At 41.9% G+C, this 21,973-nt stretch overlaps 1 long non-coding RNA gene across 1 annotated transcript; it reads left to right on the top strand.

Moving 5' to 3' along the window:
- Positions 1-4,132: 4,132 nt before the first annotated feature.
- Positions 4,133-6,176, top strand: LOC308662307. Its single transcript, XR_014025163.1, has 2 exons — positions 4,133-4,328; positions 5,603-6,176. It is a non-coding gene; the product is annotated as an uncharacterized lncRNA (long non-coding RNA).
- The last annotated feature ends 15,797 nt before the right edge of the window (positions 6,177-21,973 follow it).

The raw sequence follows: 21,973 nt of genomic DNA, 5'->3' as shown, positions 1-21,973 counted from the left end.
CCACTGGTTGTAAGTCAAGGACTGGCTGTATTCAGATCCTAGTATAGATAATTGTATAGGGGTCAGGTGCCTGGATTGTTCCCTTCACTGCATCCATGGCAGTTAATTGTATGGTGGAAACATCTCTTCATCTATCTTGAAAGCAAAATTCAAACGAATAACACACGGCTCTATCAGAGAGGTACATGGATGAGTAACAGAGGTGAGCAGACACAATTACAGCCATACGGCACCATGCCAATATGAAAAGCATCAGGGTTTGTAAATTTTATTTTAGCAAGCAGAATCTGGAATGGTCTCTCTGTATTTTAAATTGCATTCAACTAGTTTAGTTTACATTTTTCCCCCCTCAAAACGGTGAAAAACCTAATTCTTAGCAATGCGTCAGGATTTGCCGGCGTACAAAAGAGGAAAGGAAGGGAGAAGCAGCAGCAACAACCGACACGCTTCTGCAGACGCGGGTCCCGCCCTCTTTCAAGGCAGCCACCGAGCTTCACGAAAGGCTAGGCGGCCTAGCCCAAAGATTGCTCCCATCAGTCAGCCGCGAAGAGGTTCAAAGGACCGTTTTATTATTTGGGGGCCACGGGCAAGAGAGATCAAAGCGCCATTTTCCTCTTAACCGCAAAGAAAGAGCGGCCATCAGAAGATATCTCTTTCCTAAAACGGCTTCCGGGGTGCACGCGGGAGGCAAGACGCGCAAGTTGCCGAATTAAAACTGAGCGCTTCTCTCGTTCACCTCCTCTCCTTGCGGGTCTTTCCTCGAAAGCGGCATTTCTAAATGGCAGACCCCAAAAGGGAAGTGGGGTGGGTGGGTGTGTGTGTCTGGATGCGCGTTTGTCCAACCCGACGAAGGGACGAGTCAGAACAAGCGCCACTTCCGCAGCGAAAGGAGCCGTTTCCCCGCACCGTTCACGGCCCCTATTTCATCCGCAGCGGGACCCGCCGCCAGGCTCTGCTGGGAAATCGAGCAGCTGCCTGATTTAAGGGGCGTCTCCGCGGCGGCTCTTTCTTTTCGCCCGGGGCCCTGCTCGCCAGCGCCCTCTTCCGGCGCGCTGGCGAGAAGCAGGGCGTCGGCTGCTCGGCGGCTTCCGGGGGCGGCAAGCCGGCAAAAGCCTCGCCACGAATGCAGAGAAGGCGGCGCGCCCCCTTCGCCCACTGCAGACGAGGCGGGTTTTGCAGACATCTGCAGAGCGGGGGGGGCTGGCTGGGGGAGGGCGGGAGCGAGGGAAGAAAAGAAGGGGAAGAGAGGCGACTGCATTGCGGCAAAGCCTGGAATTTAGAAACGAGGAAACGGCGAGCGGAAGGTGCTGGCGATGCCAACCCCCGGCATCTTCTCTCTTGCGCATGCTCTGTGTGCGGCCAAGTAGGGTTCTCTTCTACGCGGCTGCGTTTTCGATCATTTCACGTCCTCTGCTTGCATTTAGGAACACGCATCGGAGGCTCAACCTGTTCGTTTTCTCGCTGGAGTAATAGAGGCTAAGCCTGGTCTAGGATAAATCCTGGAGGCGTATTGTCTGCGCCGTCTGTTAAATACAAAGAGCGATGGCGTTGGCACGCCTTGCAACATCCCCCAAACAAGCGACGTCTCTCCTCCTCTCCCCTCCCCCGCTCCGGATTTTCTCTTTTTATCACACAAACGCAACTCGGCACGATCTAGCAGCTGCAACACTTGTTCCACTCCCATTTGCCCAAGATTTGGCAAGGAGAGGCTTTTCCCGCTGGACTTCGTTTGCCCTGTGTCATTTTCTTCAATAACTGGTTGTATATTTTATATTCTGTACGGCAGAAAGACTGCGGGGCAATATTAACGATTGTGGGAGAGGCTTGCTTCTTAGATTTCCAAAATCTGCCTGAAAAACCAAGTGTACTGAAGGCAGTTTAAAATACACCGAAAACATAAGATTTTTTTGTACTAATAATTAAAATATATGCTAGTTAAAAATAGATAGGTAAAAAGGACAAAATAATTACAAAATGCCCATGCCACATAAATGTTTAAGAGTAACACAGAGAAAATAAAAATGCCTTTATATTAGGTTGACCCTCAGAAAATATGGCCTTTATAGGCTAGAATTGGGACTCAAACTGGTAATTGACATGAAACTGGCAGAAGCAAGTGGGGCATGTTTGGAAGATCCCAAAATAAACAAACTCACTTGGAATTCCAGCAACAAGGTTTTATTTAAAAAGAAGCATTTGCAAAAAGGCTTGGTGAGCTGAAGCACACATAAGAGTCCAGCCACACCTTAAAGAGCTGTTTGACACATTTTTATATCTTACCTCACGCAGATTCCCCCCTCCCCTATTGCACTCAACGCCCCTTCCCCAGTCATCCTGATAAACTAATCTGGACCACTTAAAACCACTATCCCTCCCATGTTCCAGGAAGCCCCTTTGTGTGCATCCTATCTATCACCATCTAATTTTCTATTAACAAAGCTCAATTCTTATAATTATATTTGTTTGCCGTTATACCTTTGCTACCTTAAGCTCTAAACCAGGGGTGTCAAACTCAATTTCATTGAGGGCTGCATCAGCATTGCGGTTGCCCTCAGGGGGCCAGGTGGGTGTGGCCTGGGTGGGCGTGGCCTACTGGGTGGGCGTGGCTAAAGTGCGTATGGCCTACTGGGTGGGCGTGGCCAGCTCTACGTCATTCGTATCAAGGGTGCCTATGGGGGCCTGGGCAGGAGTGGGACAGATCTGAGGGTCTGTGGCAGGAGGAGGGTCTCTGGGCCAGGGCCAAGGTAGTGGGGGCCGTTCCCTCACTGTTTCCAGGATGGCTTCACGGGCCGCATGAAACCACTTCGCAGGCTGGATCTGGCCCCCGAGCCTTGTGTTTGACGTGTCTGCTCTAAACTTTATGCTCAGTTTTTGTGTTTCCTCTACTTGCGGTTTCAGTTAGCTAGCAACTTCTGCTTTTCTTATTTGTATGTAATTTACTTGTCTAGAATCTATGACTTTCAGGTGGCTTCTATTGACCTTTAGACTCATTAGAAATTTCTGATTAATAATGTATTCCTTTCAGGTGTAATGGCTAAAGTGTCAAACTAGGATCAGGGAGACCCAGATTCTGGTGCTCCCTCAGCCTAGAACTATGTCTCTCTTCCTTGGTAAGTTTAAATTGTGTGGTCTTCAACTCCTAGAATCCCCCAGCCTGCATTGCTCCCATAGAATGTTGGGAGTGGAAGCGCACACACACACGTCTTAAAGTTGCTAAGGATGAAAAACACTGGCCTACTGTTGAAGCTCTATGGGTCAGTTACTCTTTGGAGTTCTGCTACTCCCTGACCTTGGTTGTCTGCAGATGTTACATTGCCCAATTAGGTAACATCATCAAAGCAAGATATTGCCTAGTTGGCTAGTGAGATGTACTAATTATATTACCTAGTTCAGGGCTTTTCAAACTTTTCACCCATTGTACCACTTTTAGGATATGGCAACATACGAGTACCACCAGTCGCCTAGCAAGGTGTCAAAAACTTGATGACCAAAAAAAAAGGAAAAAAGTGATGAAGTACAGGTAGTCCTCGACTTACAACAGTTCACTTAATGACTGTTCGAAGTTACAATGGCACTGAAAAAGTGCCCCCCAAGCCACAGCCGAGCAAGACACCAAGCAAAGTTTTCATTGTTGTGAGCATTTCTGTTGAGGATTGGCAGCAGGGGTGGGGTGGGGTGGGTGTTTGGTTTTTATTCCCCCCCCCTCTGCTGGGTGGTTGCAGCAGGTTTTGGTCATTTCACTGGGACACAGTGACCGTCATAAACATTGAATCAGTTGCCAAGCATCTGAATGTAAATCACAAGACCCTGGAAATGCTACAACATTGATTGGTGCTTCTTCTGGGCTCAGCAGAAGCGCCAGGATCAGTGCCGAGCTCCAGCTGGAGCCTGGTGCTGATCCTGGTGCTTCCACTGAGCCCTGACAGCCCCGAAGAAGCGCTGATCCTGGCGCTTCCACTGAGCCCTGGCAGCCCTGCAGCTCCAGCCATCTCTCCCTCAGCCTTGTGTGGTGCTGCCGTTCCCCTCCTCCGCTACCACTTTTCTAGGATGGTTGTGTACCACCTGCCAGGTGCCAATGTACCACAGGTGGTCCCCATACCACTGGTTGAAAAGCCCTGACCTAGTTGGACAATGTAACATCTGCAAGCAAACAATCAAGCTCAGGGAACGGAAGGAACTCCATAGTTCAACCTTGAGCTACAAATATTCTCTTTTATTAGTTTTTTTCTCAGCCAATCTTACCTGGAGGGCATGGGGTAAAAGTAGGAAGTGCAAATAACACCTACGCTACGTATAGAAAAGATCTGATAGAAGCTTCTACAGAAAAGGTAGGTGGGAATAATGCCCGTTTGTAGTATTTGTCAGATTTTGTCAGAAAGTTATCTCTACCCAATTGTCTCTATACCTGGCACACTAACCTAAACTGATTAAAGGTATTTCATGCCACAGAGGCCTTTTTCCTCTAATGAAAGAGAGAAGCAAGTTCATTAGGAGTAGGCGTGTCTTTGTGGTACTTATTCCAGCATTGTGAATGTTGAGGCCCCATCCAGAGAATAAAAAAACCCTTCCAGAATAGATTGATCACTACTTGCTTGACAGAGAAATTATCTACAAGCAGGATCTTGTTTCTTGGTTTACTCCATTAATATAGCTAGGTTGATTCAACATTTCTATTGCCTCATTTGGATCTGATAAAAAGGAGAGATAAAATATTGTATATTGCAACACTTTAATTCTTTAAAATATTTTGCTCCGTGGTTATTTAATACCAAAGAAGATTCTGGAACCCCATAATGTAAATATGGGATTATTCCTTTGTGCTCCATCTAGTTACAGCCATTATAAAGCAGCTTCTACCATATGAGGACCCAGATTGCTGGGGGCAATATGCTGACATTGTAAACTGCCCAGAGAGTGCAGTAAAGCACTGTGGAGTGGCATATAAATCTAAATGGTATAATTCAGACAATCATTCCATAAATGATAATATCAAAAACTGCTAAAAGATTCAGAAAAATCAACAGGGTTGTATTCTTTCTGATTTTCAAAGATTATCAACACTTGACAAGTTTGGTGTTAAAATCAGACTTAAATGAAATGTATCTTTAAACACCTATTTATCTAGCAGTGTCTGGTCAGCTGTTATCATTTAAGTGTTTTCACTGAAAAGGGGATATTGGCACTTCGACTATAATTATTCAGATCTATTTATTATTTTTTCAATCAGTGTCTTACTATGACCTTTAATAAGAGTGGGACTATTTCTTTTCATAAAGGGTGAATTTATAACTTTCTGGGTCCAGAAACAACAAAGGTTCCAGAAGCAAATAAGAGATGGCCAGTATCCTCAAGTTTCTAAACTGAAATTCATCCTAAGGATTCTGGCTAGATTTTTGCTCAGGATATCTTTATAGACTTTATAGTCAAAATGTAGAGAACCCTAGTCATAATGAATGTGAACTTATTTGCAAAGCATCCAGAAAACATATCAGTAAACTGGCAAGGTTTGTTTTGATTTTGTGCTGGACCACATCTCAGAAAGCTGAGTTTTCCCCCATCTATATTTCAGTAATCACCCTTTTTGTTTTGATTGCCTTCTTAGGGTTTGACTGACTGACTGCAGAACAACATGATACTGTATGTTTTTCCCATCACTTTGGTTATTGCAGATTTCCGGTAACTTACAGTTCACATCTATTAATGATGACTATGGGATAATAACCCTGTAATATAAAACTGTATTATGATCCTCGGTTGCTAATGCTAAGGGAACATAAGATGAGGGCAGCTAGTTCAACAACTCTATACATTCACAAGTGAGACAAGTTGTGAAGCTGAGTCTTTTGAATCCACCAATTCCTATCACTATATTAGTGCTCTGTTTTGTTATGACAAAACATTAATCCTGTACTATTATAACTTCTATGGGGATATTTGGAATAGCTGTATCTTGTCCCTGCTCTGTCAGTACCCAGGAAGAACAGATAACAATGTGATGTGGTCCTGCTTCTCTTGGATATGAAACTACTGTATCTCCTGTCCTGTAGCTGCATTTTTATAGTTACCTCAAATGGAAATGTGGTAACATCTGGTGCAAGTTTGGTATTTTTTAAAATTATGTTTTTATGTAGCTTGCCAATGGTTAACTGAAATAAAATTGATTGAACGTATCAACATATCAGAATGTATTATATTCGGTTATTTAATGCATTGAACTATATTCTAGCTCTGATCTCTCAGTGTCTCTAATCATTTGGGCACGCAAATAGATAGATGTTATCTGATGTTATCTAGTCTGCAAACAAACAACCAAGCTCAGAGAGCACCAATGACTCTGGAAGTTGAAATTTGGCAACAATCATTAAAAATCATGGAGGACTCCAAAAAGCTATGGTTTAGGTGGATTATATTTATCAACATTTACTACATTAGAAATTAAACACTCAAAAATTTAGATATATACTGATTTGACTCCATGGATCCCCTGAAAGGGACTTGTGGACCCCAAGAGGTCTTGAGACCCCACTTAGAGAGTCGGTGCCTTATACTAGCATCCCAGGCTGCTGAAACATTGGCAGGTTCTGCCCTGCTAGATTCTATTAAAAAGGTAAATGCCGCAGACCCTCATGCTTATTGCCTGGAAAATTAGATCTCATCTGAAAAAGCTAGGTGGGACAACTACATCTTCTTCCCCTTTAGGTTGTACAGAACAAGGAGCATATGTCACATGTTCATTCACGACTTTGGAATAGCTTGAAGCAGCTAGTAGTTTAGGAGTAGGCAACCTTGGCTCTTTTATGACTCGTGGACTTCAACTCCCAGAATTCTTGAGCCACCCATGCTGAGGGGAAAGGGAGAGGTTTCCATGCTGAGCTATGCGGCTCAGGAATTCTGGGAGTTGAAGTCCACGAGTCATAAAAGAGCCAAGGTTGCCTACCCCTGTAGTAGAAGTATAAGTATGGTACATATTGTAGCTTTTTAATAATATGTATTCCTTAAGGAACCCCATGTTCCTTAAGATGACTGTCTTCCTACTCCCCACTCCAGCAAAGGAGCTTTTTCATCCTATCATCTGACTTCCATATGGAGGAAAAAGAGAGCACCTAAGAATTCATTTCAACTTTGTGCTGCCTTTTTAAAAAAATCCCTGTTATCTTACTGAAGCAGCAGTCAGAGTGCATGTATGAATATCAGTGATACACACACACTTTCCATCGTTTAGCCTGTACACACATATATTCCATATATTAGCCTAGGATTCTAGAAAGCTGTGATGAAACTAGCAGCAAGCTTTGTAGCATGGAGAATGACCTAATTCTGTTATTCTTTTGCATCTTGGGATGTAACTGCTGGATCTTTATCACATGGTAAATGATTCTTACTCTGTTTTCAGGAAAGGAAGTTTAAATTAAAAAAAACCCCAGCTCTGGTTATGAGTAGGAGAATACTTGCATCACGAAATGCAACTTGAATGGCTACTTTAGCATTCAGATTACTTGAATGCTTAATCTGGACTTATGTCCGAATGGGTCCATTTCAATTTAGCGATTTAAAAAAAATATGTTGCCATCTTGCAAAAGGGTGGAAAGTTAAAATGCAATCTTGCAATTCTGAAAGTAGTTCTAGAGGCCTATTTATAAAATTCTGTTCTGGCTCCATCTGCTGGAAGAAAATTAAAAATTTGAAGTGATAACAGCAATGAAGAGGTTCTGCCAAGGACTTGACATGATAATTAGTCTGCAGTCTTAATTGCTGTGGAATGACACATAAGATGGCAGTGCCAACATACCTATCTAGGAGGGAAACATTTTGAACTTAAGTGTGTGTGTATATGTGTGTGTGCGCACATATATATACATACACATATACACACACACACACACACACACACACACACACACACACACACATATATATATATATATATATATATATATATATATATATATATATATATATATATATATATACACACACACACACACACACAGTCTAAAATGCTAAATTGAAGGTAAATATCACTGATTGAGCTTGCAGTTGTACTTAGAACCCCCAAATGACTTTTGGATTGCTAGGAACAATACACGGCAGCCATTAACAACTTGCATTTTCTGTTTCTGCTTTAAATATTTATAATGTATTATGCGAAGACATGTCTATTCAAAGAACCTGAAGTCATCCAATAAAATAACCTCCTGGCAATTTCCAGAAGCAGATCCCCTTTAGGCTGCCTGCCAGCTGGCTGGGGACTTCGTAAGATGTGGTTCTAGCATATTTGGAGGTTGCAGATTGTTCTGAAGGAAAGCACTTGCTAATCTAAATGCTAGAACTTATCAAATTTTATATTGTTGTTAAGCTGAAGAAATCTTCTTCACTTGTCTATATTTTGCCAATAAATCAATAAATTTATTTTGCAAATGCATCATTAATTTCCCTAGTTTTTCTGAAGCAAAAGGTCCATAATATTTATAAAATTATAGCGGTCGTCATCCCTTTGTGGGGCATGGCGCACAGGGAATGTCTCTTTCAAGATAATGTTTCTTCACAATTTTTATTGCAGATGTGAAATAAGTGCAGGCTATAGAAAGATACCACACTTTTGTGAAGATCAGTGATACACCCTTAGTGCATCAGCACAACGGCTCTTCATCCAGTTTCAATCTCTAGAGCATGGGTAGGCAACCTTGGCTCTTTTATGACTTGTGGACTTCAACTCCCAGAATTCCCGAGCCAGCCATGCTGAGGGGAAAGGGAGAGGTTTCCAAGCTGAGCAATGCTGGCTCAGGAATTCTGGGAGTTGAAGTCCACGAGTCATAAAAGAGCCAAGGCTGCCTACCCCTGCTCCAGAAGATGAAACGGTACTGACCACATGTCATTGCTACTGGTGACCCTTCCAAAGAGCCAAGGCTGCCTACCCCTGCTCTAGAAGATGAAATGGTACTGACCACATGTCATTGCTACTGGTGACCCTTCCCCCTGACCAGCAATCTTAGTCTACCAGACCTGAGTGGTGCCATCTCATCCTGGTGTTTTGCTGTGCAGGGGATTCTCTCCTGGTGGGGACCTAGCAGGGCTGTTCTCAGATCTTATGTCTTGAGGATGAACAACCCATGAATAACCAGCATCTAATTTACCTCCTTCATGGATTACTGCCTTCATGGATTACTGCCTTGTCGTGGCGAAGGGGCTTGCGTAATTCAATGAAGCTATGAGCTATGCCGTGCAGGGCCACCCAAGACGGAAAGGTCATAGCAGAGAGTTCTGACAAAACGTGATCCACTGGAGAAGGAAATGGCAACCCACTCCAGTATCTTTGCCATGAAAACCCTATGGACAGTACCAAAAGGCAAAATGATATGACGCTGGAAGATGAGCCCCTCAGGTCGGAAGGTGTCCAATATGCTACTGGGGAAGAGCAGAGGACTAGTACTAGTAGCGCCAGAAAGAATGAAGCGACTGGGCCAAAGCTGCTTCATTGACTATGCTAAAGCCTTTGATTGTGTGGATCATAACAAACTCTGGCAAGTCCTTAAAGAGATGGGCATACCAGACCATCTTATTTGTCTCTTGAGAAATCTATATGCGGGCCAAGAAGCAACAGTGAGAACTGGACACGGAACCACTGATTGGTTCAAAATTGGGAAAGGAGTCCGGCAAGGCTGTATACTGTCGCCTTGCCTATTTAACTTATATGCAGAGCACATCATGAGAAAGGCAGGGCTAGATGAATCAAAAGTTGGAATTAAGATTGCCGGAAGAAACATCAACAACCTAAGATACGCAGATGATACCACTCTAATGGCAGAAAGTGAAGAAGAACTAAAGAGCCTCTTGTTGCAGGTGAAGAAGGAGAGTGCAAAACTTGGGTTGAAACTAAACATTAAGAAAACCAAGATCATGGCATCTGGCCCTCTCAATTCCTGGCAAATAGATGGGGAAGAAATGGAGGTAGTGACAGATTTTATTTTCCTGGGCTCCAAGATCACTGCAGATGGGGACTGTAGCCAAGAAATTAAAAGACGCTCCTGGGGAGGAAAGCCATGGCAAATCTAGACAGCACACTAAAAAGCAGAGACATCACCCTGTCAACAAAAGTGCGTATAGTCAAGGCTATGGTCTTCCCAGTTGCAATGTATGGCAGTGAAAGTTGGACCATAAGAAAGGCTGAGCGCCAAAGAATTGAGGCCTTTGAACTGTGGTGCTGGAGAAGACTCCTGCGAGTCCCTTGGACTGCAAGGCGATCAAACCGGTCAGTCCTAGAGGAGATCAACCCTGACTGCTCTTTAGAAGGCCAGATCCTGAAGCTAAAACTCAAATACTTTGGCCACCTAATGAGAAGGAAGGACTCACTGGAGAAGAGCCTAATGGTGGGAAAGATTGAGGGCAATAGAAGAAGGGGACGACAGAGAATGAGGTGGCTGGATGGAGTCACTGAAGCAGTAGGTGTGAGCCTAGATGGTCTCCAGAAGATGGTAGAGGACAGGAAGGCCTGGAGGAACATTGTCCATAGGGTCGCGATGGGTCGGACACGACTTCGCAACTAACAACAACAACAATTTACCTCCAACTCAATTCTCCCAGAGTGAAGAGGATGATTTAAAGGGTTAAAATAAACAATACCCCCATCCCTGGTTTTCCCATAGTCATGGGCATGTGATGGGGGACCTGGAAAAAATGGATAATTTAAAAACTGCAAAACCAAAGTTATTTCAGCCCTTCCCACTTGGTTATGTCTCAGCATCAGCGGCTACTTGCTCAAATGGCTGAAGAAAAATGCATAAATATAATACTGAAAAAGATTCCCTGTCCCTTTATAGCTACCTAGTCAATAGTGTTTCAGCAAAGAATTTCTCCCAAAATATCTCTTCTTGGCAACTTCTGTTTAGCTTTATAACATGGCCACTCTATCACAAAGGCTCAGGAATACGGTAAGTGCCTAAAAACAGATGGGAGAAAGTAAAACATAATACAGTTTCACAGTACTGTTATTTAGATTTCCTACTTTCTAGGTAGTGGAATTTTTCTTCTTCTGGCAATTGGAGAAAAAAGCAGGAGATCCAGGGCCTCTTTATGGTTATCTGCTTGGAATGAGGAAAAACTAGGTCACCTATGGGGCTGATGTGACTTTTCTTGCTGTTCAGTGCAGTGCAAGGGAAAGATGTAACTGCTGTCCCCATATTCAAACAAATGCAGAGGAAGATCTCAAGCAGTAAGACTCCCTAGTAGTCTATTCAAGGTAGGCTTTCCATCATAACAGGCAGCCAGGTTTTAGTCTGGATCCGTCTTTAGTGAGTTCTCTCATGTTGTAAAGCTGAAGTCCATTCGTGATGGCATGCCTGCAGCCGACTTGTTCGTGACACACCTTTTCCAGATGTATCTTCAAAGGTTCAAATTTTTTGCTTTGTTGGCTTTCATTTCTTCAGCTGGGCTCTCCCAATTTTAGTTAATTTTTCTTCATCTGCTAGCCTTTTTTCAGTTTTCAGCTGCTCAGTTTCCTGTCTTGATCTTCCATGCAGATTTCAACCTGTCGTATTTTGAAGGGTTTCCTTCTTCCCGGAGCCCCTGCTTTTATTATGGTTCTTCACCCTCCAATTTACCTTCCTCTGTTCTATGATAACTCAGCCAAAGGCAGATCAAGATTAAAGCAGCCATAAGAGGGCTAGGTGGGTAGTTTCGCCTTTCAAGTATGTGGGAGCAGCTCAGCTAAGATATGTCCAAGGATGTACCACAGATGCAAGTTGTAACTTAATATACACCAATGGCCGCTGTATTGTGTTACTGACTACTGTACCTAGCACAGATAGAAAGCATACAGTTAATCCATCATGGGGTAAACAATGATATCAACCATGACAATGATGGTAGTCCCAGGATATACTGACCCACAGTGTAATTTGTGTCTAAAGCAGTGTTTTTCAACCACTGTTCCGCGGCACACTAGTGTGCCGCGAGATGTTGCCTGGTGTGCCGTGGGAAAAATTGAAAAGTAATTATAAAATACTTTCTTTGTGTTTATGTGATTCCTATTCAAGAGAATTACGGTACTTTATATATAGTCAATATAGGCACAGAGTTAAATTTTTTAACATTTTCTAATGGTGGAGTGCCTCGTGATTTTTTTCATGAAACAAGTGTGCCTTTGCCCAAAAAAAGTTGAAAAACACTGGTCTAAAGTATACTGTGTGTTAGGCATATGGTGTTAGCCTACAATTTTGGGTTGAAAATATATTAACCATGATGTTATGTCTTTAAGATGTTAATTGGCCAATGGGTGTGTAAGTGTTCTCATGGCCATAAGAGGGAGCTAGTAACGTAGCTTCTTTCTCTCTCTGAATTCACTCTCTACTATTACTGTTGTTCTGTACTGTTGGTTTACTACTGTGCTAAACCTGTACATCTGTGTATTGACCTCTGGACCGGTAAGAAAACTTGGTATTTTGGATTACTTCTTGGACTGTTGCTATTGTGTATGACCTGGACTGTTTATTTTTGACTGTGCATTTTTGTTTTTACACCACCTCAAAAGTAAACTACTTTTTGCTTTTACAACTCAGTGTACTCTTGTGGTTACTGTGTGACTCTTACTGCTCTCAGTACCCTTCCTTGTCTGTGCAACTCTTTGGTAGCACGAGGAGACCTCTGCACAACTAATTTCCTTAACACTGTGTAACCAAGAAAGTTGGATAATGTCAAAGTAAAACATAGTTCTACGACGCATGGGTAATAAGGGGTCCTTGGTGCTCTGAGCTCAGTTGTTTTATTGCAGACGTTCCATTACCCAAGCTAGGTAACATAGCATTGAGGAAGTTACCTAGTTTGGGTAATGAAATGTCTGTAAGAAAGCAACCGAGCTCAGAGAGCACCAAGGACCCCTCATTTCAATCCTGAGCTACAGATAAATCTCCTTTAAGCATGAATAAACTTGCCATGCAGTCATTACAAATAGGGGTTGAAAAAAACATCTCCACTTTTTCCCATGGCAGAGGATTGCCCCCTGACATCCAGAGTCAAGAAAAAGCGTTTTTTGTTTCTATAAATTCCTTTTAATGGAAACTGTGAGAGCCAAGATGAGGAGGGATTAGAGACTTGTCAGAAAAGCTTTCCCCTGTTGGCATTCTTGGCCTTCAGCGGTATAATAAATCAGCAACATCTCAGGATTGGATCATTGCCCAAGTTCCTTATCATGGACATAGCATTGTCCCCATTTTCTTGTTCCTTCTTATTGCCGTGCTTGGAACTTAAAGAAAATCATCACTCTGTTTATCATATTCATACAATATGCAAACTCTTATCTTTTAGTTAGCACTGATTGACCTTAAGAAATAAAATATGAAGACAACATGCTTGTGCAAAGGATGTTAACACGATTTACCTATTTTTAAATATTGCCAGCAATTATAGACAGCCCCAATCAGAATGGAACATCAAATCCTCAGTGCAACCTTTTATGGACAAAAGTCCAGGAAATTGTCAGTTCCCCTCCCTCACCAATTCCTGCAGGCTGGGATTTATACATTCCCTGCCCATGTTTTTCAATTAAATTCCTGTTTTGCTTCAACATTTATCTTTATTTCGAAGTTCCTGCTGTGCAGGGTGGACTTCCCCATGTATAAACCGTCTGCATTGTACGATTATCTCTTGAAAAGAAAAAGCACTGCCAATTAGAATGTGATAATGAAAAGCTAAAGCGACTTTTAAAAAACCCATGTTGTATTTCATGGTAGACTTTGGGGCTTTTAAAATAGGAAACATGTATTTTTCGAAGTAACAAGATACGTGCTTCCTTTTGAGCTGTTCTTCACAAACTAAATTCGTTCTCAACTGTAACCTTAAAAGTATAAGCCAGATTTCCCCAACCTAATTTTTTCAAGGTGTTGGTCCAAACAGCAATTATAGAATTTCTGGCTAATATAACCAGGCTCTACACTGGCTGGAAATATTGGGAAATGTAATTCAACACAGCCTGATGACACCAAATAGGGAAAATTGTTGGAAAATTTATCTGGGTTGTAACATTCTCATGAAATTTTAGTGAGTGACATAATAGTTATCAACTGGTACTTTGCAACAATTGCTCTATTGAAATAATGTCTATTTGGGAGATTTCCCCTCCCCCTCTGAACTGTGTATTGTGAAGACGGTTAATGCATGTGAGGTAACTGAATTCTATCCTTGTTGACAAGTTTCCTAAGGAAGTCAGACAAGCACAAAATCCTATCCAATCTGTCTGGATCAAGGAACTCAAAACCTCTCTCACTGAGCACAGATTTTCTAGGCAAATAACTACATACAAGCAGTTAGAGTTTCTGGGGAAGTATATTCTGAGGAAAACTATAACTGGGGAAAACACCATCCTCAATAAGGTTCTAAGCCGGCCCTTTTCTTTAAAAAAATTCACAATGAGAATGCAAAATGTGATTAACTTAGTTATAAGCTCAGCTCACTTCATTTTTGGCTTAGTTTAAGGAAAATGATTTGTGTCTTTGGCATGTACATCTGGTATAAAAGGCTATTCACTTTTTTATAATAATTCCATATCGCACGGTTATATAAAACTCATATGGGATCAAAACTAGAGTCATAGGGGGCTCTAGAATCATACTCGCTCCCCTGTAATTTGCAGTGGTTTAAGTTTGCTTCTTAGGTAAATAAATCTAATTTACCCACACTGAAGGCATGAAACTATAATAGAAAACAATAAGCAATTCTTTTCCAGAGGGAAATATTACTGAGAGGCAACTTCAGAATAAGCTGTGTCATCCCTTTCCTGTCCTAAATTGTCAGATGTGATGTTTCCAGTGATGGAACAAATGCCTGGGAATGGAGAAGAATCCAGAATTCCATCGGATCCCACAATGCTTAATTGAAACATTGGTCAGAGAAGACAGAGACATTGGCAGCGGACTTTGAAACATTAGATAAAGGAGGCCTGCCCTACAATTACAAGGAATGCTGAATGCGGAAAGAAGTAGAAAGTCTGTTAACAAATCACATATAAATGTGTATTAGGCTCCCTGATTAATATGTGTGAAGATGTGAATGTGTGTGGAGGCAGTCTTGGCTAGATGTCTTTGCACAACCATTTACAAGCTAGGAACGTATTTCATGCATTTCTTCACATGTAGTACACAACGGTTGCATTCAAAATGCATCCATTGTAAACTGATTGGGCCTCTTGCATTGATGCCAGTGGAAGACAGAAGAGGTTGATGGGGAAGAAAGTACTTTTTGCAAGAACAGCACCTGGCTGCCAACAAAACAACCTACATTGATGGGCTCATATGCTCATGATGTGCGTTGGCTTATCTGCCTTTTCATCTGAGTACAGTTCAACACATTGGCTGTCCCAGCTAACTCGAGCTACGCTGGCATAATATTCAATTTCTGGGTGGATTGTGGGAATTAAGAAAATGTCTGAGGGCATGCTATGCAGTCAAGGAAACTTAACCAAAGACTACCAGAGCCATTGAAGGCCTTGCACAGTCAGAGAATAAGGCTCTTAATTGAGAGGCCAGGCCAACATAACTTTTCTTTCCCAAAGTAATTATCTGGCTTGGCTTTCGTGCAACTATTTTTATAGCTGTTTCTCGGTAAGAACAAATCTTATGTGTTCAGATAAAAAAATGTATTTTTTACACTGAGAATTGCAACCAAAAATATCTGTATGGGGTTGGGGATAGGACAAGGTTTATGTAAATATGCTAGTATATGAATAAAATACTGTTATATTGAGTGTTGCCAGTTCTCTGGACTCAAAGGCATAAAACTGAGGTTGAGTTTATAACAGTAATGCTAAACTATACTTTGACTGAGTGTTTAGACTGAATCTTGTTGTTAGTTGCGAAGTCATGTCTGACCCATCGCAACCCCATGGACAACGTTCCTCCAGGTCTTCCTGTCCTCTATCATCCTCTGGAATCCATTTAAGCTCATGCCTACTGCTTCAGTGACTCCATCCAGCCACCTCATTCTCTGTCATCCCCTTCTTCTCTTGCCCTCAACCTTTCCCAGCATTAGGCTCTTCTCCAGTGAGTCCTTCCTTCTCATTAGGTGGCCAAAGTATTCAACTTCAGGATCTGGCCTTCTAAAGAGCAGTCAGGGTTGATCACTAAAATAGAGACACAGCTTAGCATTATAAGGAAACTAGCTTAGGACTGGTGCCTTTTTTCTTGTTAAGATCAAACGCAGAAATACAAAACTGCAGCATATCTTCTGATAATTCACCTACAAGCTCTAAACAGTATTCTGCTTCCATGTATACTCCTTCCTATCCTCATCTAAGGGTTGCATGAGAGATGGATTAATTCTCATAGTACAGCAGCATCTATGTCATATTTAGACACAGCTTAGATAAGGTTAGAAGGAACTGCTTCTCTGTTGCTATTTGATTTTTTGGGGGAAAATAATCACCAACTAGATCCAGTCATCATTCTGAAAGTAAGCCAGTATTTTTTAAAAGAGTGAGTGCTAATATAATTTTTGTGATGGCTGGAAATACAGAAAAGGCTGCAAAGAGTTCAAATCCATAGCTGAACTAAAACCGTTTCTTTTTTGAGGAGCTTACTTGACCATGTCTAACATTTTAACATAAAAGATTCAGCTGTCATTCAATCCTTCACACAGCTTTTCCCAGTATATTCTCAATTTAGAATCTCATGAGAAATCCTGAAGATAAATCTCTGCCTGAAAAGGCAGCTAGTCCTGTTTCAGGCTAATTTTATGTTCAGATCTATTATCTTACTTATATGGTAATATGTTTCATAGTCAAAATTGTTTGTGTTCATCCACTCCTCTCCTCCCGAGATCCCTGTTTGTCCCCAAGGTTGTTATAATGCCTGTTTTAAAAACATTGCTATTGTCAAAGTCTTTACATTGTGATTATTTATATATGAAATAACCAATGTTCTCTCAACAGCATGTGCCTGGGGTATTTCCAGAAATACATTTGCTTCTGGCAATGTTTCTTTAAAAGAAAGGCAATTATGTTTGTAGAAGAGAATTAAACAACATTCAGATCTACAACCTTGAGAATTATTTTAGTTACTCTGAAATACTAGACTGACAATCTTCCAGTATAGGGGAAGTTTTTTTTTAAAAAAAAGGAGAGCAAGTATAATCAGTTCTTGGATGAAAGCTATTTAAGAACCCTTTGAAAACTTCCTTTAGATTCTTGGAGGAAAGTTAAAGCAATGTGAGAGAACCAGATCTAAAATCCTAAAGGTTTGTTCAAAGCACAAGCTTGACTGAAACCACTGCTGATAACCTGCGTGAGGAAAGCATGCTATAGAAGATCTGTTCTGACAATTACTCCCAAGTAGACATTGGCTGAGACATGAATAAAACTCACATCTGAAGGGATTTTATGTGACAATTTATCAATGAATGTCCTTTTTTCTGTGCTATAAGCTCTAAAGGGCTTAGATAACCATGTCAGTCAGAGCTCAGAACAAAGCAAGAGTATTATATCCATTCAGTAGCTATGTTTGCATGACATATTTATCCATGATTAACCATGAATTAGTCAAACACTATTAACTATCCATACTTGTTGGGTTACCATAGTACATTAGTCAATAGCATTTTAGCTTATGGTGGCATGCAAAACGAAATATGTTCCATGATATGTCAAAACATGTTTTGTCTAAGCAAGATTTAATAGATAGAATATGATTGGTTCCCACCTTGTCATAAGCTAGAATTTTAAAATCATACTGATTGATTTATGATGGTAGTCACACAGCACCCTGAACCTGATTGTGATCTGTTTCATGTTGGCTTTGTGTATTATGTGACTCAGCTATGACATTAATGTGGAATGCAGTGGCATTTTTATAGGAGTATCTGCAAATGAGAGCATTAATCCAATTTTCCTCAACTTTCCGAGTCCAAAGTTTCATTTACCCATTATTTGCATTGCAGTATTATTAGCCATTGTTTACTTAAATAACTCCATTATCTGGGTTCACATGACATACTGAAATATAATCCAATTACACAGACCAGGTTTGAAGAGGGCACTAGACTAAAATGTATGAATCCACACAGATTCTCCCTATATGCTCTCATTGTCTTTTCCAGTTCAGGGATCAAAACTTAATTAACCACTGTTAAAGGCAAAAGAAGCCAGAGTAGTGGCAATAGATTAAAAATGACCCCTTCCCACTCAGGTAGCCAATGCCAGTTTGGAGAGACAAAGTGAGATAAAAGGTAGCAATATGAGATCAATGAACTTCATTATGAAGAACAAGCATCATTCTTAGGAGGAAATAAAAAGGCAGCATTAGAGAAAAGAACAACATATTCTGAAACTCAGCCCCTGCTATAATAAGGGAAAAACAAAACTAAAACATATATACTTCTTTCTTTCCAGACTTATACAATTTTAAACATATGCTTTGAAACAAAGTCCCCATTCAGATATCTGTCAGGATTCCAGGCACAGTCAGAAGGCCAAATTAAAGTACAATCCACCAGTTCTTGAGCTGGCAGAAGATTAGGCTGGTACAAATTGTGGTGCCCTGATTGCCAATCTCTATTTTGTCCCACTAATGAGACTGGAGAGATCTGCTGACCTTTACTGTTTTAATGTGGGGCAAGTTAATTGATGGTTTCCCTGACTCAGATTGCCCTCCCTTTGCTGGAGGAAAAAACAGCCTCCGATTTCTCTTCTGAATGTATGTGGGGCAGATTAAGCAAGTTCCTTGACTGTTTTGGGATCTATGTATGTAGTGGTTCTCTGCCCTGTCAATCAGAGAATTTCTGAACAAGGGTCTAGCTTGCTTCTAAAAGAGTGCTAAGCCCCTGTCAAGAAATAGCCCAGCTGACTGGTCACAGTTGTAGGAAGGGTGCAGAAGGAAATGGGTAGAAGCTTTTCTAAGTTCCTGCTCAAGATGCTCCGTGCCCCTTCCAGCAGCCATGGCCTTTTTTCTCTGGCACCCTCTCCCTACTGGGAAGAGGATTACCTTTATAGCTTTTGTACTTGGGAGGAGTGGGGGACAGGAAGAGTGGCTGGAGGGTTAAAGATTCCAAAATTCTGGCTGAGGTTCATTCTGAAAGTAGATTTGTAGTCATTGGTGAAATGAGATATTTTTTATTATTTTATTTGTATCTCGCCTTTATTGCTTTTATAAATAACTTGGCAGCGAACACACACAATTCCCTTTCTGTTTTCCCCACAACAACAACCCTGTGAGATGGGTTGGGCTGAGAAAGGGTGAGTGGACCAAAGTCACCCAGCCGGCTTTCACGCCTAAGAATTCACATTCTCCTGGTTTCTAGCCTGGTGCCTTACAGCATGGCTGGCTCAGGAATTCTGGGAGTTGAGGTCCACGAGTCACAAAAGAGCCAAGGTTGCCTACCCCTCCACTAGACCAACTGGCTCCAATATCTCAATCCTCATTAGCTGCTTCCTTTATATTCAAACACCACCTTTCCTAAAGACACAACTAGCACTATCGGAGCAATTTATGACTCCTACATACAGTACAGTTTTTCCTCTGAACAACTACCTTTCCTTGGCCCCAAGTATTTTTCAACATAGATGTGGTAATGGTAAAGGAGTAGAGAAATTGCCTTGAAGAAAGTATTCAACAACTCTTAGGTAAACATCAGATTAGCCCTGAAAGGAAAGAGGGAACAAGAAGCAAACATGATTGCCCTACAATCTCTTTGGTGTAAGAAGGGGAAGACAGCCTCTCTCATGTTTTCAAGATGCACTTACTATATCCAGCAACAATAAAGCAAAGTACCAGAAGGGATTTATTTGGTCTTGGCCATTTTCACTCAGGCACTAGGAGTGCCTCTTTTGAAAACAGTGCAATATTTGTGTGTATAAGGAACCGGTATACAGAGAGTATTTTATACAGAGTTTTAGGGGGCTGGGGTCTAAAACATATGAAGAAGGGTTGCAGGAATTACATCTAGTCTAATGAAAAGAAGGACTAAGGGCGACATGACAGCAATATTCCAATATTTGAGGGGCTGCCAGAAAGAAGAAGGGGTCAACCTATTCTCCAAAGCATCTGAAGGCAGAACAAAAAGCAATGGGTGGAAACTAATTGAGGAGAGAACCAACCTACAACTAAGGAAAATTTTCAGACAGTTAGAGCAATTAACCAATGGAACAGCTTGCCTTCAGAAGTTGTGGGTGCTCCATCACTGGAGGCTTTTAAAAAGAGACTGGATAGCCATTTGTCTGAAATGGTAGGCAGGGGTTCATGCAGAGGCTGCGCCCGCCCCAACTCCAGCAATGTGAAAAAAAATCGTGATACGTCACTACACGTCACGTGACGAGTTTGACACCCGTGGTATAGGGTCTCCAGCTTGAGCAGAGGTTTGGGCTAGAAGACCTCCAAGGTTCCTTCCAAGTCTGTTATTCTGTGTACAAAAAAGTATGTAAATGTTTGAATAAGGAATCCTGACAAGCACTTCAGAAATTTCTGCAGTAACCAAATGTTTGGTCTTTCCTGAAGCGTAGGCTTAAATGATCCTGGAGGGCAATGCTGGGACCTATTCCTACAGGATCCAGATGTGAAGAAGAGACTGCACAGCCATTTATCCGGAATAGTATAGGGTCTCCTACGTGATGGGGAGGGGTTGGATTAGAAGACCTCCAAAGTCCCTTCCAACTCTGTTATTCCGTATAGTAATAGCTGAGCAAATCCCAGTCTAATTTTGTCAACCGCATCAGTGAAGAAGCATTGTAGATCCAAAACCTAATGTGGAGAAGAGAGAAAATACTTATTTTAAAACTGGAGTAGTTAAAGATGACTTCAGACTGACTCGGGGATATGGTCTAAAAAGGGGACATATTCATACCTGGGGTGGGGAGGCATGAGGATGAGACCGCATAAGTCACTCGTCTCAGGCAAAATCAGATGGGCTGATGCCACACAGCTGAATAGCAGAACTAAAGCCACATGGACAGATGACATCACCTGTCAGTATGGTTTGTATGCTCAGATAGGAGACAGTCTCCTGATTGGCTCTGAGCATAGGCAGTTTTGCTAATTCTGTGTATTGTCCAGGGCAATAAAGTGATAAGTAGGCTTCCCATCTGGATAATGATCTGTGCTCTAAGGTTATTTATTCCACCAAATTCATGAAACAGTAGCAGTGGAGGTTACAACCTGTAGTAGCCTCTCAATGTTTGGCTTCTACTAACTGCAGTAATGGTTTCGGTGCCTCTGCAGAAGGAAGCTCCAATACCGACATTGTATCTGCACAACATCTGAATCTGCAATTTAATCACGCTCAGAAGAGACTAGTTCTCTGTGTTGGTAGCTGCACCCAGCTCATTCCTTTATACCAGAGGTCCCCAACCTTTTGGGCACCAGGGACTGGTTCCGGGGAGAACAGTTTTTCCACGGACTGGAGAGTGTGAGGGTTTGTGTGTTGCCTGCATCCCATTGATGTGGCTTTGTTTGTGCGGACCGGTTGCTGGCATGCATACTGGTCCACAGATCGGGGGTTGGGGACCCTTGCTTTTATACCAAGGTCCGCAAACTTGGTGACTTTAAGACTTGTGGACTTCAACTCCCAGAATTCCCTGGTCAGCCATGCTGGCCATGGAATTCTAGGAGTTGGAAGTCCACAAATCTTAAAGTTGCCAAGTTTGGAGACCCCTACTTTATATCATCCCCTTAACAAAAAACAAAAACAAAAAACAAAAACCTAGCTACAGCTAAGTCAAACCAAAATTACAGTATCTTATGACTTAAGGAATGTGTTGCAGGCCATCCCATTAAACCACACGGTGGTCTTTTTCTTCTGGCACACTTAGGTTAACCCCTAGCAAGCATCTGATGTAAACCCAGCCTTGGGATGGTACCCTGAAAGCTACTGGCTCACCCTGCTGACAAAGGAAAAAATATGAGATAATTGGAAGAACGCAGGGCTTTTTTTGTCATAGAACGCTCAGAACGGAGTTCCGGCACCTTTTTTGGATGGAACCTTGTAGGGTATGCAAGGCGGG

The sequence above is a fragment of the Vipera berus genome, assembly GCF_964194415.1.
Source record: "Vipera berus genome assembly, chromosome: 2".
Lineage (NCBI taxonomy): Eukaryota > Metazoa > Chordata > Lepidosauria > Squamata > Viperidae > Vipera > Vipera berus.
Note: the sequence above shows the minus strand (reverse complement) of the source record. Positions and strands in the feature narration are given on the sequence as shown.